This window comes from Eulemur rufifrons, chromosome 16 (assembly GCF_041146395.1).
Source record: "Eulemur rufifrons isolate Redbay chromosome 16, OSU_ERuf_1, whole genome shotgun sequence".
NCBI lineage: Eukaryota > Metazoa > Chordata > Mammalia > Primates > Lemuridae > Eulemur > Eulemur rufifrons.
Window position 1 is genome coordinate 35023948 of NC_090998.1, and position 20954 is coordinate 35044901.

The following is a 20954-nucleotide window of genomic DNA, read 5'->3' on the forward strand; positions in this document are numbered from 1 at the left end:
AAATACCAAGTTTTAGACTCTCTTGGTAAATTCTTTCAACAAAACTTTATGCTATATATAACACAGGACAGTGAAATCACATGAATTGCTGAACTTGTGTTTCAGGAAACTTTTTTCAAAAATGTCACTTTTGAGGCAAAGAATTAAAGAACCTTATTTGAAGAAGTATGCTTCCAAGTTTTCTCCTTACACACTCCCTATATCCTAGATACCATAGCCATACTGGTGTCGACAATGAACAAAGATATGCACTTCCTAGAATAGGACCTAAACAACCACGCTAGACCATTTAGTTTTCTGACACCTCATGAGAGAAAACTGGATTTAAATCTATGTGCCACCCTCCACATTGGTGTCTTTAGCCAGAAGGCTTGCTATATAGATTTTTTTAAAAGATTGTTGAAATTAGTCACTCTCAGCCTTCTGTGCAGTGAATAAAGGATTAAGACCAAATTATCTCATCATATTTGTGAAAAAAATACATAGAACTTAATTTCCATCTCCTCCCCAGGCTAAGAGAAAGTTTAGCCGAGGGAGGTTTGTATGGGAGAGGAAAAACTTTTACCCTGCACTTCCACATGGTTTTGTACTCCAGCCTCAGGATCTAGAGGATATGGAGAAAATAGGAATAGAGATAGATTTAGTGGACAGCAAAAACCTATCATTCAAGTAATCTGTTAACTGAGCAAAAGGCTCTCCTATTCATAGTGTGCATAAAGGGTTGATGGGAGTCAGAAATGCAGTTTATGTTGTGACCAAATCATTCTCCTATTTTCTATGCTTCAGCCTAAGTAGATCTCCATGAGAGAACTGGCATTTGGAGAGGACAATCCTTCCCTGTGGAGGACTGCTCCCTGCATCGCAAAACATCTGGCACCCCTGGGTCCCTGCCCAAGGAATGCCAGTGGCACTCAGCCCCCGATCATTGCAATAACCCAAAGTACTCCCACACATTTCCATACATTCCCTGGGAAGTGGTACAGCAGAAACCTGACTGAGAATCATAACCTTGATGAAACAGATTAGAAAATCAACCCCAAATTTCCCACCTGTCTAGGCCCGTAAATTTACTGAATAAAAATATAATCACCTCGTCTGTGTCTATCAATGGGAATACAAAGACATGGAGAAGACCTTGAGATACTCAAGTAATAGCAGAAAAGACAACTAACCCAATACAACAAAAGACATGCTGTCATAGAGGTAGGTACAAAGTGTTAATGGATCAGAGAGAAAAGTAGCCAACAGCATCTGGAGGGAAGCCTCATAAAATAGATGCCATTTGATCAGGAGTTCAATAGGTAAAGAAAGGAAGGAAGAATATTCTGGTCATAGAAATACCTTATGAAAAAGCAGAGAGGTATGAAAGGGTACAACATAGCTGAAATGTATTGCTGGATGGGTTGGGAAAGGAAAGTTGGATTGGATGAGGCTGGACCTTGTAGGCCAACGTAATGGACACCTGCTGTTTCCATCACTGTTATCAACTTACCCTCATGGGGAAAAAAAAAAAAACACCTCATATTTGCCACTCCCCACTCCCACTTTTAACCCATGACCATGACTTTTTCTGCTAGAATTCATCATGTGACACAGCCCTGACCAATCAGGGCATCACCTATCCCTGCCCTGGTAATTGGTTCAGGAATGGGTCCCTAATCCAGGACAACAGAGTCAGGCTCAGGATAGTTGTTTAATTTTTAGAAAAAAAGAAACTTTCTTAATGCCAAAAAGAAGTGTCCATATTCCCACTCAACATTCACAACCGAAAAGCATAACAATAATCTGCAGCTTTTGCCATGGGCAAGGTAGTAGTTCCTCCCAGGCTCTATCAGGGATAGGACAGGCTGTGGAAGGGATTTTGTATAATTCCTCTTAGCTCCAGAAGGAAGCTTGTCCGTCTGTGAGAAAGATTTCATCGAGTGTTAACTTTTAATTCACTCTACCTTACACAGAAGTGAATCATTCACAAACTTCATTACTTCATTTTAATTAGGTAGATAAAAGCAAATTAAAATTAAATTATAAATATTTATTATGCTGCTTCTCCTCTTTCAAGCAGGAGAGCTTGAGCAGCATCCTTTGTCTTGCTGAGCAGGATGATAGATGGGGATGTAAATGAGGGAAATAGAGAAAGGACTACAGTGAATACACAAATGATCAGACCCACAGAGACATCCAAGGATGTGTCCCAGCGAGCTTGAACTCTTACAGCAAGAGAAAAGGAATTTAGCAATGTGTGGTAGCTACCTTACAAGGTGGAACTTTGGAAAAATGATGCTCAAAGATTTTTAGGCAGTTTTGTTGTCTGGTATGCATAGAAAACTTTCATTAAATTTCTATATTATTCTCCATTGTTTCTAGAGTCAGATTTGGGGGAAGAGTTGAGTTTGTATTATTTTCATTTGTTTTCTTAATTTTGTTTTACTTTCAGATGCAATGGCATGTAAAGATTGGTCTTAAAGTGAAAGGGAGAAGAACCCAAAAGAATGATATTATTTGAGTATCAGTAAAAATGTAAGTCACTGTGGTTGAAAACATGGTGAAGGAAACTGTAGGTGAAGGTAACAATTAAAAAAACTGATCTGCATTTTGGAAAAATTTCACTGGTGGCCATGTGGAAGGTTACTTGAAGAAAGAAAAAAATGGAAACAAAGAACACTTGAAAAGTTTGGCAACTTCAGTAATCATTAACTTTTATGTTATATTTTATGTATTTTAAACATCATATTTTAATATCATATTTTGACATCTTACTTTTCCAAAATCAAATTGATTCTTTTGGCTTTGACTAGTAACAGACATACAGAACTAGTAGTGATTGCACTGCTTTTCAGGCATTTCGATGAGGGCCAAGTGAACACCAATGGGTGATTTGCACTGAAATGTTTAAAGAAATCCTTAAGGAGATCTGCAAAGCAGAACCATCCTCCACCCTACCAGGGTGGTAAGTGGTGTGCTATGAGGCCTCCATCCAGCTTAGACTTGAAGTTTACTCACTTATGCAGCATCACAATCTAGGACAGGATCACTTACCCTGTCCGATTTCTCCTTCTAGCCCATTATCTCCCTGTTTTGCTCCCTCACTAGGGGAAGGGTGACTTGAAAGAAGAAGGGACCTCACAGCATGAACATGGCCAGCAAAAGCCCCATCAGTCTTCTTTTTCCCACCCTGATTAACCAAGTTCATTGCACAAGTGTTTAAAAATTAGGGCTTGCATGAGCTTCCCACCTATGTTGGAGTGAGGAACAGCGTGGAAATCTTGTGGGAGGGAGAAAACCTGGCCTGCTTTACCGTGGCCTTGGATGGTCTCCTCACCTGGCCCTCCCACCCAGGGGCCCAGGACACAGGATGCTCTGTTTCCAGATTTGGCAGAGAGAGTACCTACAGGGATTATAAATCATAATTGCATCATAATTTTCAGTTGTCTTTTAGAAATGGTGATTTTAAAGTGCCATAGGACATGTATGTGGAAGTGCCCAGTATTTGTGCACTTCAGAATTTGATTTCACAAGAGAGATCAAAGTTGACAACTAGATTTAGAAGTCATCAGAATGGGGTATCTAAAATCACAGGAGTGTTGAGTAAATTATAGGAATCATAGAAATAGAGGAGGATGAAAGGGTAGACCGTGGAAATACTAAACCAGTAGCACAGGAGGGGCAGCATGTATAAACTTTATAAATACAAACATACACACACACATATATAATACTGCACATATAATACTATACAATTTTTCCTTCACAATTGTATAATATATTTTTCTTCTTTAAACGCACATTCTATTTTGTTCTCATAAAGCCCTGGAAACTTGACAGTAGCAACAATTACTATTTCGTTTTCTAAAATGAGTTTAAAAAAAAAAAACCATGAAACAATTACATGTTCACCCAAAGACACCAGCAAGTTAGATGTATAATGGGGATGACAATTTCTGGTCCAGTATTCTTTCCACTTAATGGTACTGTATCCTAAACATGGCATCCTTTATCCATGCTTAGTTTCCAGTCACAAACAAGTGCAACTAAGAGCACCAACAGAAAATAATCCAGAAAAAAGTAATTACATAAGATAACATTTATAGTTCCTTAAGTAACTAGCTTAGTAGTGATTTTAAGAAAGGTCATTTTCCCCATTTGCATTTCTGTTTCCGAATTTGTAAAATCGGCATTCTTGCCTTCCATTTTCATCTCAAGGATTATATACTATTCAGAGAGACTTCTGAGTTCCCAGGATTATTATTATAAAACCCAATTCTGGTACTAACTAGAAAATTAAGTCAAGAAAATGACCATATAAGAATTAATTTTACTTTATTTTTGTTATCATTAAAGTTTTCAGAATTGAAAATTAAATTCAGACAAGTATTAAGCAATTTCTCAACAAGGCCTCCTATTAGGAATAATCAAATATAGAAAAATAAAGTGTAGCGGTTACAAGAACAAACTCTGAACCAAAAAGACAAGGTTCCAATTCCAGCTATGTAGATTCTTATCTGTTCACAGCATGTAGTAACCACCATGAGTTAGCTCTTAAGATTAGAATAATTATTATTCCTACAAGTAATGAAACTGTAGAACCCACTAAAACCACCAACTGCCATAGTGCCCTTGTGATTTTCCAAGCTTACTTTCATTCTAAGTATCCCAAAATATCAGTTTCCAAGTGTGAACATTGACATAACATTTTTGGCAATTAAATTATTCTTACAATCCTGCCTACCACTCTCTGTTTCTAAAGAACTATGAATGATCATTTTTTATGGGCAAAAATCAATGTACACTGAAATTCTTTTCAAAGCAGGGCAAAGATCATTTGAATTACCTCTTCAAAGAAAAACAGGCTGAGAAAATGAGTCTTGGAATGCTACTATGAAGCTCTACAGAAAAACTTATCAAGATTCCCATGTTGCATTGGGGCTTTTTAATTAGAGAATTGCTTGAGTTTAAACCTAAAATTTATTTCAATGTTTCCCATTTTTGTTGTGCATAGAGTCTAAAAATCCCACTAAGAAAATAACTACTGGCAGTTTAAAGCAATTATTAATAAATAATGAAGAAGCTCAGAAACAATTACATCAAAATATCCATTTTTAGTCATGGGACCACTAGGATGGAGTCATGAGTTCATATGTAAACGTAGTTACAATTTCTAGGGATTTAAACAACGTGGTACAATGTATTCCCCATATACGTACATAGTTGACGCTAAAAGGAGTGAGAGAAAGAAAAAGAAAATAACTAATTTCTAAAATAGACTGCATTCAATGTAATTACCTATATATATGTGGTAGAAAATGTGGGTTTTTACTGAAAAATAGAATCCAATTGGAGTTTATTCTTTTTTCTTTTGTTCATTATTTCAAAATATGGGGGTACAAATGTTTTCAGTTACATGGATCATTTTTGTTATGCTTGAGTCAAAGTTATAAGTGTGCCCATCATGCAGATAGTGTTCATTGTACCTTTTAGTAGGTTTTTGCCCATCCCCTCCACCTTCCTCCCCCTGCTCGATTTCCAATGAGTTTTACTTCCCTCTGTGCATATGTGTGCTCATTGGTTATTTCCAATTTAATAGTGAGTACATGTGATGTTTGTTTTTCCATTCTTCAGATACTTCACTTAGGATAATGGTCTTCAGTTCCATCCAAATTGTTGCAAAGGCCTTAATTCATCCATCTTCATAGCTGAGTAGTATTCCATAGTATACATATACTACATTTGTTAATCCACTCATGCATTGATAGTCAGTTGGGTTGATTCTACATCTTTGCAATTGTGAATTATGCTGCAATAAACATTGGAGTGCAGGTGTCTTTTTGATAAAATGACTTCTTTTCCCTTGGGTAAATACCCAGTAGTGGGATTGCTGGATCAAATGGTAGATCTATATTTAGTTCTTTGTAGAATCTCCATACTGTTTTCCATAGAGTCTGTACTAATTTGTAGTCCCACCAACACTGTATAGGCATTCCTTTCTCTCTGCATCCATGCCAGCATCTATTGTTTTTGGACTTTTTAATAAAAGCCATTCTAACTTGGGTAAGGTGATATCTCATTGTGGTCTTAATTTGCATTTCCCTGATGATTGCTGACATTGAGAATTTTTTCATATATTTATTGGCCATTTGTCTGTCTTCTTTTGAAAAGCTTCTGTTCATATATTTCACCCACATTTCAATAAGATTGTTTGTTTTTTTTTCTTGCAGATTTACTTGAGGTTTTTGTAGATTCTGGTTATTAGCTCTTTATCAGATGTATAGCTTGCAAATACTTTCTCCCATTCTGTAAGTTGTCTATTTGCTATTTCCTTAGTTGTACAGAAGCTTTTTAATTTAATCAAGTCCCATTTATTTATTTTCATTGTTGCTGTGATTGCCATTAAGGTCTTCTTCATAGATTCTTTGCCTAGGCCAATATCTAGAAGGGTTTTTCCTACATTTTCTCCTAGCATTCTTATGGTTTCATGCCTTACATTTAAGTCTTTTATCCATCTTGAATGAACTATCGCTTTTTGCTGACAATATGATCTTAAATCTAGAAAACCCCAAAGATTCCACCAAGAGACTCCTGGAATTAAGAAATAAATTCAGCAAAGTCTCAGGTTACAAAATAGTACTTATTTAAAAGCCATTAAAATTTGATTAATGCTATATACATAGTTTGCAAAGTCTTTAAACATGAACAATCTCATTTACGCTTCACAGCAACTTTGAATAAATAGGATTGTTAGCTCCATAATAACAGAAATTGCAGATGAGAAAAGAGAAGCACAGAGAAGCCAAAACAGTTGGGGTAATCCTTATAAGTAGCTCAAAATCAGAGCTCATTTTTATGAACTTACTACATTAGGAAATAACAGAAACAAATGCAGCAGTGTGCAGGAAGAAACCCACCAAATTAAAGTGACAGAGCCAGAATCCTAACCAAGGCCAATGTGCTTCCTGTTATTACACAACCGTGTCCTACCAACACCATGGCGATGCACACTCCACAAGTAGATAAACCCTCATTTTAAATTAACTTTTGTAAAAATATATTCTGAAGATAAATAAATTTTGCTTGACCTTTAGATCAATTAGGCTTTTCAAATATACAAAATTATTTATATCATATAATCTCTCAGCTATATACCCTTCTAAACTACTAAGAGTAAACTGCACTAAATTTTAAAACAAAAAGCTGTTTAAAAAGACATTTTTTAAATAATTCTGCTTAAACAGTAATTGGGAAAAATGTATCAGTAATACACAACTTTTTCATGGGACAAACTCACATTTAATTATGCCACATCCTCACCCTAAGACATCTATATGCCTCTAGGTTAAGAGAGTACAAAAACATACCCTTAGAAAGCCAACTTGGAAATTCCCCTTCTACATTTTTATTCCCATTAAACCCTTAAACAACTTCAAAAATGTCTTTCAAACCTACAACTAATTATAATTTAATTCAATTCACAACAAACATATTTCTTCATGTATTATTAACAAAAACGTGTGTTGGCTTAATGTTGTGAATATTCAACCACATAAAAACATGCAAACATTAATACAACCAGAAATTAGAAGTATAAGCATTAACCAACCAATCAAACAAACAAAAACAAATAGCAGGTTCTACTCCTGGATCCAGCAAGTAAATGACTGACCTTAGGCAAATCATTTGACTCACATGTTGGAATTTTCATTAATAAAAAGAACAAAAGGATATGGGGTGGGGCTACAAACAATAAGATGCCCCTATAATATGGAGCTTAAAATTAAAATATTAAAATTTTATACAAAACAGATATAATACAAGTTATTAAGATAATTCCATTTTATTTGTTTTCATTCCATGCTAAGAAGCAAACTTCCGATGATAATTTGGCTTCTAGGGTATGTTTTCCTTCAGAGAGAATAGTAGTGATCAACCACTATGAATATTCTAGTTCACTGTTGTAATTCTCATTGTAGGTTAAAATTAAAATTGGCACTTGGGTTTATAATCAGATTAATGCTTTTGGCTAGTGTGAAACAGTCTCTCAGAACCTCATCAGTGAAGTTAACCAGCTGTTTTGATGCCAGCAAAATTGAGAAACCAGCCAAAACAGCCCTCCTTTTTACCATTCCTTCCTCCAACTATAATACTGTTTAAGAATAAGATCACATAGGCAGAAACATTAAGCAAATAAAAGGAATGATGATGATAGACAATGATGACAATGACAACAATGACTATGATGATGATGATGATGATGGTGGTGATGATGATGATAGTGGTGATGATGATGATGTCATCCATAACTTTAATAGAGGGGTTGCATCCCCCCTGTTGATCCTTCTTCATTTTCTATCAATGGCAGTCTCAACAACATCATTTGAACACATGTAGCAGATTTAAGAGCCAGTAATTTGCTAGACTTTTATTTAAGCCAATCCAAAATGTTACATCAAATTGAACCCAAACTGAATGCCTATAATTTGTCAGCTAACATCATGAACCAATGTCTTCAAATACACAAGGAACATTAAATTAATGGACTATCATAATTTCCAGAATATCTTTCTGTCTTGACCAAAGCCATTAAAACTCTGAATAAATGAATTATTTGAATTTATTTTTAAAAAAAGAAAAAAAAAACTTGAGTTTCCACTGTTCTTCCTCTTAAGAGTACATAAAAAGGCTCAACTGCACCTTCCTATACTGACAGTTATTGGTGTGTGAGGTATTGCTTAAATTAATGAATCACTCGCTTTAGTCTTAAAGTTTATAAACTCATGAATTAGGTAATTTTTCTCATTGTTAAATTATCCATATATAATATCTAGCTATATTTTAAATACACATATAGTTACTGTTTGTAAAGTGCTTATTGATTATGAGAGTAACTATAAATGCAAAAGAGAAATGTGTATAAACTGATTTTTTCAAGTGAAAACTGAATCATAAGCCATTCCTTTATTTTATTTGAGGGCTGATCAAATATTCACACAGTACCTAAGAGGAAATTAAAAATGTCCTTTCAAAAAACTAGTTATCTTTCTATCCACACATATGCTATAGTTTTGACTTGGCTCTAGTAAAATTGTTAGTGTAAAAAGAAGGAAAAAAAATAACAAAATAAAGGTGAGATTTCTATTATGTATCTTCAATACTTTATTGATACCTATTAATTGACAGGACTAAAGAATAATGATCTATAAAATAATTTTACATCCATAAAATGTGAAGGTTATGAACTGTGCAACCTCAGATTCCACAAGCAGATTCTAAGAGAATCTTTGCTGAATAGCCAAAGAAATAGTACATGGTGCCCCATCAATTATGCAAAGCTGAAGTGCTGAAATGCACAATTTCATCTTCTACCTAACAGGCTAATTTGACCTGAGACATCAATTTTGGGAGTTTGTTCTGCTTTTATCCTTCTTTAATTATGATAATCAAATTATTTCAGAATAACAAGACACCAAAATATCAGTTATCATGATTAATCACCCTATCAAAATTGAGCTATTTTTTTCTGTGATTATTTTCACTGCAAGAAAGAAAACAGCATTATAAAGTACCAAAGGACATGGGGCACATTGTAATCAACTTCTCAGTCCAGAGTTTCAGACACTAGCCTTCATGTCAGTACCTGCCCTGGTTTTCCCAGGCCCCATATATGGCTTCCCTCGGTTTCTGAGCCAGTTATAATCGTGATGCCAGAAAATCACAAGTGGGACTTAAAATTAAAAGTCTTGTTGATCACAGATTCAACAAAAAAAAGAGCTCTAGAAATCTGTGCCTCTAAAATAAATCATTTCCTAACCCCACCATGTTGGCCCAGCCTACAAAGTTGACCTCCCTGCCTGGAACTCAACACTCTGCCCTGCATACTCATCTGCTTGGTTGAGGCTTTGATGCTCCGTCAGGATTTTGCCAAATATCTCTCTCACTCTCACTCTCCCCCCACCCTGAATAGATGAATCTTGCTAAAAAGTATCAGAATGCTAGATCTATCAAATGCTGCCTGCCTGCCTTTGAGCTGTAGGGACCACTGGACTTGCCCCACTTACAGGACTGGACACCACCCCCAACTGCCACTTATCCTCACACCCCACCCCCAGCCCCATCTTACCACCCTCTTGAAGTTTTTCACACAATTATGAGTTGTTTCTAAATTAAAGTCATTATTTAACACATTGAGTGCCACACTAGAAAAAAAATTTTTTTTTCCCTTGGGGCCATAGTATTTTATTAGAAAAATAGAATACAAACTTCGAAAATAAAATGATCTTTTCTAATTTAATGAAAACTTTATTATTTTTTATTGTTTTCTGTGCATGAGTTATATGCAACTTGGAAAATAGTTCACACAGCTCCCAAGGTGTGATTCGCACCATGCTAGTGTCTCTCCCATTTCCAGGAAAGATTTCTTCCTTAAGTGCCCATTCCTAGACTAAAGATTGCCTCCAGTTTCCTGCTCACTTGAAATGAGTTCAACAAATATATACTGAGCACATAGTAAGTGTTCAGTATATATTACATTAATGATCACGTTGAGAATTCTACAATGAAGATCAGGAATAATCCAATAGCATGAAGTATCTACGTCACTGTGGCAGATTGCTAATTGTCCTCCAATAGCAATAACTCTTTTCCTCATTTTAGTCATATAACTGTCCACTTTTATCAGAGCACACAGTTACCCAGCTAGAAACTACATTCCCCAGCATCCTTTGAAATTACAGTGACTAGGCAACTTAAATCCTAGCCAATGGGAAGTGAGCAGAAGTGATATGTGCTATAATCCAGACTTTATGATTACAAAAGAAACTGTTTGCCCTCCACTATTCCTTTCCCTCAGACTGGAATAGGGATATGGTGGTAATAAGCCAGCTTCCTCAGTTAGGACAAGGGCATTGTTGACCTAGAAGACAGACAGAAACCTAGGTCCTTGAATAATCTCAGGTAGCAGAGATGCCCATCAGCCCTGGATCATCTGCCTATCTCTAGATTGTTACATGAGAGAGAAATAAATTTCTTTCTTATTTGAGCACTGCATTTTGGTGAGAGCTTATTTACAAGAGCTTAGCCTACTCCCTAAACAATACATCTCCCTCAGTTTCCTATGATTTCTTCAGATGTTTCCCTGGGGTGTCATTCTTTAAAACAAGGACCAGAAATTTTTTTCTGTAGAAGGCCAGATAGAAAATATTTTAGGCCTTGCAGGCCACATACAATTCTGTCACATATTCCTTTTCATTTCTTTTTTATAATCCTTTAAAAATTAGTTCAAGGGGTCAGACAAAACAGGCCCCAAATCTGGCCCATGTGGCTATAGTTTACTGACCCCTGGAAGCAATAAATTTAGATATAATTTCCCCTAAATAGAAATTCTTTTACCTTTTTAGTTGGTTATGTTTATGTCTAGAAAGGAAGATCAAAACAATGTGATAAGAGGTTTAGTTAGAGCAAGTACTGGATGCTTGGAAGCAGAAAAGGAAAGAGGTAAATACAGTCTGTTATCTAGTTTCCATCATCGGTGTCAATATGCATATGCTGGGGTATATCCTATCTACTCTCATTATGTGATACGCTTTCCAAGTGCAGGGATCAATTCTGTAATTCTCTTTAGCACAGTGATCTTCATGAAGAAAATAAATAAGTATAGCTGTCTTGTTCATGGATGACTTTGCCACCTACTTTCATGCCTTTTCATAACAAAGAGCATGTTGTTGTCTACCCAAGTAACTAAGTAAAGGCTACAGATTTATTTTGCCTTCAACATTTCTTGGCATTGCCATCTATTTTAATGTTATGATTTAAAAGGTGGGGTAGATGATAACCCCAATGAACCAACTAGAACCAAACTAGAACACATACTAGAAAAGTTACAATAGCGTTTTTTATTGTTATATATTAAGACAAAAAGACTCTCTCCTTTCCCCTTGGATGATATTGACTGGCAAGTCTACATGAGGATCCTAGATTTATGAATAGAACTTGATCATTTCTAGTATTCTAAGCTGAGAATGTTCCTAGAAAAAGGGATAAAAGAAGACCTAAATTGATGATAGGTACAAAACTTTCCCCTCAGATGGTTACAGTGTGGTTTGAGTATTTTCTTAGAAATATTATAAATTTCCAGAATATCAGAGAAAATAATTACTAACTGAATGGCTAGAAAAACCTTCCGGAACAAAATGTAAGCACTGAAATTGTCTTCTCTCAATTCCACCATAAGTTCTGGGGGTAGGTGACCTACAAAGAATGTTCAGAACACTTAACAAATACTGTTCTTGCTTTTGTTTTTTTTGTTTTTTGTTTTTTTTTGTTTTTGTTTTTGTTTTTCTTTTGCTGTATAAGATTCCATTTTAAAAAAACACTTCAGGCAAAAAGTTGGATGCTCTACAAAATGGTTTACAGATAACTTCTTCACTACATTTTACATTCTAAAACAGAGGAGAATTGGACATCAAAATGATCCTGGAATTATACTGCAATCAGGATTTAACATCTCACATCCCATCTTCTTGACAGTTCTCTTCCATTCATGATAGTCCACAGCTCTGACTGTTAACTATACACTTTCACTATTTTTCAGTGTAGCACTCTATGCTTCCTTACATCTTTCTCTGTTTCTTGTCTAATTGCTTTATATGCCAGTCTTACACTCTTAGAAAGACAGATTTTTATCGCCTTAAAGGAAAGAACTGTATGTTATACTTCTCTTCTACCCCAGTAACTACCAGCAATTATAGCCCAAGACAGAGAAAACGGTTCAATAAATATTTGTTGAATGGAATTCAATTAATTTTCCTTTCCAAGGCTTGGAAGATAAAACAATGTGCCTACCTGGCTGGGTAAGAATAAGTTACTCCCCTCCCCTCCTGATGCTCCAGTGAAGCAAGGTTTACAACCCTGGACTTGCAACACAGCTCTAGGCAATACTTGATAATCTCACACACAAACACCATTTATCCTGCACAAAGGTTTATGCGGAGGTCCTGGGAGGCAGAGTCCATACTAATTACCAGGTCCAGCTATCTCATTAGTCCAGGTTAGGAAAGTTGTTAGGATTTAAAATCCTATTGAAACCATAATGTCTGAGTAGAGTTTAAAACAATCTGTTTTCTTCCATCCCAGCATTTCCTATCCGAATGCTAGTTCAAGTCCTATATTTCTTCCTCCTTGGTTCATATTTCACTTCCACAAAATTGTTTTCATTCTGGCATTTGGATGATAAAATGGGCATTTCTACCTCAATACCACATTTAGATATGTCTCTGAATTACACACAGATATATGAAAGAAATAGTAATTTTCATTTCTAATTTAGGAAATTAGGCCCAAACTTAACAATATATTTCCTATTTAAACACTGACATCCACTGATCCATTCACATATCCCCTCATTCCCATTCCTTCTCTCTTATCTGTACAATCTCACATTCACTCACTGGACACATATACTAATTTTGTTTCTCTTATGCTTTCTTATTTTTACCATTTATTTCATTCTTTTCTCTTGTTTTGTAAAGTATAAATAAATACAGTAAAGATATAAATACCATATAGATATAAAGATATAAATATAGCATATAACTATATATGTGTGTGTATAAATATATATGTGGGTATATTTACATGTAGACACACACACACACATTTTTGCTATAATCGATCTATAATTTATAAATGTATCTGTATTCCAAAACATTGTTTAATGATCACTTTTTAGGACTGTAGCCGGCATTTTTTCACAGAAGCAATATTGTATAAGATTGTCTAAGTCCTCAGAAAATTTAATCTACTATAGTATGCTGTGGCTTATTTAAATCCAATAGATTCTGGTTTCATGAATCCAATAGGCTGAATTCAGCAACACCTGACACTTTGGTGGACAGGGAAGAATCTGGAAGCCAAGATAAGATAGAGTGACAGAGTGACTGAACAAGCAGTTTAATATATGATAGTCAAAGGGTAAAGGTGAACTCAGGATTAATCAAGTTAAAAAATCCAAGCAGAGGGAGCAGTATGTGCAAAGCATGGGGGATTGAAGGAGGATGGCACATTCGTCGGCCTCCCAGTATTTTATATTGCTGGAGCATAAGGTATGTGGGAGGGAGGAAGGGGGGAGTAGAAGGAGTCTAGACAGGTGGTTAGGAACAGATCATAGTTGTGTGATCGGCCTTTTCAGAGACACTATGTTACTCAGAGAATTGCAGGGCTACGAGGAAATCAAAGCAGAAGAACTGGGCCAGCAGAGCGGAACATACGGAAAAGCTATGACTCAGTCAGCATGCAGCAGCACAGGGCTTTTCTTAGGAACACCAAGCACCAGTCATTAGCACAATGAATTCCAATTCTATTCCCACACTAGTGGGGTGATGTCCCAATGTATTCTCTGCTCTGGTCAGAACTGGCTCAGGAACAGGGAATAGTTGGCATGCAGGGCCTTGGTTACCCAAGCCTAGAACTGCTGACACAGGCTGTCATTTATAGCTTGGCCTCCAGGTGAAGCCACACTTAGAACCTCAAGAATGTTTCCTCTCTAAGCAGCACCTGCAAAGAGAATGGAGACTCTCCCTCCCTGGCCCCTATTAGGTTGTAGGATCAAGAGCAGGAGCCTGAGATGCTCCTGGCAGCTCTCAAGTAATAAAGGGAGGAGGATACAGGAAAAGCTCAGGGATCCCAGCCTCAATAAAGAAAAACTGGGATATCTACAGCCAGTGGGGAAGGAAGAGAGGAAGTCCTAGGGCAACAAGGACTCTCTAACTGGAGAGCCGTTGGCATGGAAGAAACCTCCCCAAATGTTTGCAAATACCGGCAGTATCTGTGATGCTGGGGTCTGTGATGCTGAAGTTCAGATCAGAGTGTTGGGAAAGCTGGGGCTGATAATGTACTTTTGATATATAGCTATAGATTCTTCTAGGTCTAGAAGAGAGATTTGTTAAAAAAAAAAAAAAAGATGAGGAAGAAACATTATACTTTGAGAGGAAGGGGTATATATAGCATAAGGTAGCCCTAAGAGGGACAGATGCCGCTGTCCCTACGAATCAGAGGTCTCCTCTGCAGTAAACCCTGCAGTCATGAACATCAAACTCCTCACGGGTAGGGACCAGGGCTATTTTGCATCCACTGGATACCCAGCATCTAGGATAGTGCCTGGCACATAACAAGCACTCTACCAATATTTGTTGAATAAATAACGACAGCTATTTATTAAGTGTCTCCTAATTGAGGCACTATCCTAAATGCTTTCTTTGTATTGGCTAAGCAGGTATTATTAATGTCCTTTTACTGAGGGATTAAGTCACTTGTCTAAGTCAGGGTTCCTCAAGCTCAGCACTATACACATTTTGGACCAGATAATTCTTTGTTGTGAAGAGCTGCACTGTATAATATGTGATGTTTTAGCAGCATCCCTGGCTGCCTGTAGGACCCCATCCCTAATCATGGCAATCTAAAATGTCTCTAGACATTGCCAAATGTTTCCTGGGAGACAAAACTGCCCCCAGTTGAGAACCACTGCTTAGGTTTTCCAGACTTGCGCCCAGGTAGACAACTCTAGAGACTGTGCTCTTAACCTCTACACTACAGCAGCCGGAGGAGCATGTGACAGCGAGCATTTAGGGACTGCTTACTGTGAGAGCCAGGCGCCATGCTGAGAGCTTTCCAGTATCACCTCCCCTAACTGTCGCAACAGATGCCCATCTGGATAAATCCCTTTGAAACCAAACACTATAGAAGAATAATTTAAAGGAATTTTTTAAGTTAATTCATATCTGCTATATACTTTTCCAAATACTTTGCAGGACTCAGAACTACATTTGGGCTTTCTGATTGCTAAGGCCCTGATTTTTCAGTCCCATTTTTGATAACAGCAGTGTTCCTTACCAAACTAAAAAATGGATTAAATTTTCCACATTAAATCAATTCTGATTTCTATGTGGCATTAAAGATTTATATTGTGCCAGTTTTATTATAATTCTTTAAAATCATCTTAAAGTAGAAGCACAAATCACTAGAGAATAGCTTCCTAAAGATGTGATTTCCAAAAGTAAAATGGTCTTTGTGAAACCTGCATGCACGGGGGGTTCCTTAATTGTAATGCTGCCAACGCACTTCACGGATGCCTGGACTCTAACAACAACGTAAGCAAACCACAGTCCATAGAGCTTACCTCTCTCATTTTTTAAATTTATCTAGAAACTAAAGTCCAAGGGGTTTAAATTTCAAATCCTTCTACCTGTCTTTTAGTATTTAGAAGATGTAGCACAAAAAAATGTCCCTTATTAAAGGTAATAAACCCCACTGAGAAATTATGGCACCAAAATTTGGTATCACAGTGTTCCATAAAGCACAAAAAGGATGTCTGAAATTATGTCAACAGAGGATACCCTGAAAGGTCAACGAGAGCACTTATGTTGTTGACTGTGTTGAAAAAACCAGCAGCTACTATTCATGTATAACAATTGTGAAAAATGGGTTTTGTAAATAATGTCAATATGAATTACTTAGGTAATATACAAATTGTGAGTATCGGTAGTTTACTGCATAAATGTACCTACATCTTGAATAAGCATTTTTTAATAAATGTATAAACTCTGGAGTCAGTGTATACTGAATTTCTATGCCAGTCCCATCATTTTCCAGCTTAAGCAAGTTATTTAACCTCTCTGGGCCTTGGTTGGCTTGGTTCATGTTTTAATCTGTTTGCATTGCTGTAAAGAAATGCCTGAGGCTGGGTAGTTTATAAAGAAAAGAGGTTTACTTGTTTCACGGTTCTGCAGTCTGTATAAGAAAATTGGTGCCCAGCATCTGGTTAAGGCCTCAGGAAGCTTCCACGCATGATAGAAGGTGAAGGGGAGCAGGTACCACGTGGCAAAAGGGAAGAGGAAGTGTGGAAGAGAGGTGCTAAGCTTTTTCTAACAATCAGTTCTCATGGGAACTAATAGTGAGAACTCATTACCGAGAGGATGGCACCAAGTCATTCATGAGAGATCTGTCCCCAAGACGTAAACACCTCCTACTAGGCCCCACCTGCAGCACTGGGGACAAAAATTCAGCATGAGATTTGGAGGGGCGAAACCGACCATATCCAAATCACAGCAGTTCCCATCTATAAAATGAGAATAATAATAATACATACGATGATTGTCAGAACTAATATATATGAACCACCACTTAGAACAGTGGTTGGCACATGATAACTGCCCAATTAACATATCACACACACATTTTGATAATTTGTATTTAAACTGGTGTGTTACTACAATGTGAATGAAAAAACAGCCAAATCTTCAATGCCAGGTCAACTGATATGTCTACAGTAGCTCTTTTAGCAGAACTAAACTACTTACATTTTTATTACATTCTGAGTGGCAGAAAAATCATGGGAACAGTAGAACACTTCTCTAAAAGATACGGATATGAACAGTCATTTCAACATGCACATCATCAGCTTTTAGTAGCCATAATTGTAAATGCATTCATCAACCAAATGGGAATATGTTGAACTATAAAATTTTCTTCTGCTGGTCTGGGATCCCAGCTTCAACATCTGAGAAGGAGGAGGACCCGATGACTGCAAGATGGCAATTTACAAAGTGTGATGAGGAGGGTTAATTTTGTGCATCTCCCACACCTCCCCACACATGCTACAATCTGTGCCACATGAGTGAATTTATGCTACACCATTCCTGTTCTCACTGATAATTTGAAAATTTTTCTCATTCCTTTATACTATCTGTGAAGGACAATTGTCTGCCATTGTACTAATTACGCTTCTGCAGAATATGTATGTGCCTGTTGGTAACCTTGGTAACCCCAAACAAAAATTTTAAAGACAATTAAGGCACTATAGCCATTATTAGAAAAATCAGTCTATATTTATGTTTTTATGTTACTTACAATAATGGCAGTAAAGAAAAACAAAACTGTATTAGAAGAAGCAAAAATGATCTGTATACACAAATGATATGCAACAGAACTCATTAAAAAGAATTATTTGTAATAGTGACCCAGATCAGTGTTTTAAGTATCCATAAGATTTCTGTACATTAATATTAATTAAGAACATAGGCATTCATATATAAAACCAGGGGAATCCTGCACTATCCTAAGAATAATAACCACAAAAATGCTTTCCAAAAAGGACCCTTGAGTTTTATCCAGAAATACTATTAATAGTATGAAACGTGTACATGTAACAATCTAATTCCAAGCTTTTTTCTCTATTAGAATATTTTTCAAACTTCTAACACAACTTAGTGAAGTTTTCACCTGAGGACTATCATTTCTTCAAGTTTGCTGTCAAGGCTATGATCATGGTGAAAAGTTTTTGTAAGGACATCACTGAGAAAGACCATTAAGAATGCTGCTCTTCACACCCATGATGACACTATCTGACTGCCATCTGGGGACACAGCTTTGGCTTGCTTTTATGTCAGTCATGCCCAGTTGTACTGCTTAGCCTACGCTTTCTCAGTTCTTCCCATGACCAAGGACGCACACTTGCAAGACAGATGCCTCAGGTCAAGTTTCTGTTCTGTTTCTCAAAATTCAGTGCTGTCTAATTGTCACTACCCTTTCACCCTCATCCCAGGCCACTCTCCCAAATGTGTGCTGAATTCCAACCACACCAACCATTTGCAAGCCTCCAAATGCACCAAGTTCTTAAACTCCCCTTATCTTTGTACATGTTATGCCTCTGCCTAGAATGTCCATCCTTACCTCATTGGCCTGTCAAACCAGCACCTAAATGATTCCCAAATTCCAACTCAATCAAGCACTCTGCTTGCTTAAGGATGCAGTCCGAAAGATCTGGATAAGTTGATATAGTTGGTGATTTATTCCTCAAGAGTGCCAGTCCACTGAGTGCTGCTCCACTGGAGAGCTTCCCATACTGTAGGCTATTTACTTGATTGCACGTCAGTCTTCCTCATTACAACATGAGCCCCTTGAGGGCAATCCTCAAGTCTTTTCTATACCAATTTAGCCCACTTTCTGACATAATCTAAAACTCAATAAATGTGAGTGGATTAGGAAAAGCCCCCATTTACTGAGAACTTACCATAGACCAAGATTTTACATTTTTTATCATTCAACAATCCCATGAGGAAATGACAGTTAACAAAAATCAGATTTATAGTCACCACAGAAGGTGGCCTACCAATGATAAATGGACAAATGAAGAAATGAATGACTGAGTGACAAATAAGATCTTTCAAATAAACTGGAATATTGGGGCTAGCCATCAGTCACCACCACTGACTCTTTTTCATTTCCACCACTTCCACTCTAGTCCAATCTCTCAATATCCCACTTCTGGACTGCTGCAATTGTCTCCCAGTTTCTCTACATCCAATCTTCCACTCCTTAAACCCATTCTATAAAATCACAAAATTGTTTATTAAACTGTATGTGTAGATATAAATCCATAGTTTACTATAAGAATTGTATCATTTCATGATTTGTTATGATAGTACTTTGAAAAATATTATTATTAATATACTCTTGAACATTTGGAAAATCACCTTCTAATGGAAGACTGTCAAGAAATTTTAGTGCCTACCCTTGTGCTTTTGTTTATAATTTCACTGACTCCAGTTTATAATTTTATTGATTCCCAACTTTATTGACTATTTTGATTGTCACAGACAAATGCAAAAAGATATACATAAATAACATAAATGATGGCTTCAGGTCAAGAGACAGGCAAGTTATATCACTGAATACTATGAGAAGAAAGGTTTTACAGTATTCACAACAAAGTGATGGGAGAATTGAGTCATCCAACAGTATATAAATTGGCTTACAAGAAACTGCATCATAGCAGTCACCACCATGTTTATGTTATAAGCAACAATTTACGTTTCAGCAAAAACATCATTCACCACATTAAACTAATGTTATTTTGTATTTACAGATTTATTTGTATGAAAATTACAAATTTGCTTTTAATTAAAAGTAGAATGTGTTATTAGTGCAATGAGTTTATACTTTGTTTTACATTTATGTAAATTTAAAGAACAATATAACACAAATAATTTAGGTACATAATGGGAGTCAACAAAAAAAAAAATTTGTTGCCTTTAAGAAAGGTTTATATGGTACACTTATACTGACTAAATGTTCCCAGACATTTCATATAGTGGCCCTTTCTAAAGTAGTTAATATCTCTCCATGACCAAAAAGTCAAAATCCATACTGGCCCAGAGTCGGTATGAAACACGTATCTGCTGCTTTAAAGTTGACTTGTACTTCCCTAAGCAAGGCTCTTTTTTTCTTTCAAAATGGCATAATATAGGACATATACACTGTATTCGTTCTTAACAAACCCTAAGTAAGAAATCAAACACAGGCATTTCCTGGCCAACAGAAATGTCAATCATTTTTTGATATAGATCTCTAGGTTAAAACAAATTGACTGTGAGTAAATTAAAAGTGCTATAGAATATCAAGCAATTCATTTTCTTTCCTTTCTTCCAAGGCAGAAATAGGTCAAATACATGGAGAAGAGATATCTTTTAAACTGCTGCAAATGTTTTTCTATGACAGTTGTGTATGTGTCTAAATTTGAGGAGCTAACAAGCAGTTTTGCAAAACACTATGGCAGGTAGAACTCTAAACTTGATATTTTTAATATCCTGAAAATAATGTTCTATCACCTATTGGAGAAAATCACAGTATTTTATTAAAATTCAACAGTTTAAAACTCCATAGACCAATGTGCACTTGTACACTGGGCAATGCCTCAGAAATCTATTAGCTAAAAGTACAATGGATAGAAGAGAACAAAAATTGGCAGGCTATATGGTATGACATTTCAAAATTGCTGCAATCTCCCTGATTACCAAAAGTAATTGAACTTCTTTAAGCAGACCCCATGATCCTTTTCACAGGGCTTATTTCTTTATCATGTACTTTGTTTCAACTTTCTATAGATCAAATCCTTAAATACCACATTTCTTCAA

The 20954-nt window shown here is 36.3% G+C and overlaps 1 protein-coding gene across 2 annotated transcripts in view; it reads right to left on the reverse strand.

The window, feature by feature from the left end:
* NELL2 (neural EGFL like 2) overlaps window positions 1-20954 on the reverse strand; it is a 314905-nt gene that overhangs the window by 263495 nt on the left and 30456 nt on the right. The window lies entirely within an intron of this gene.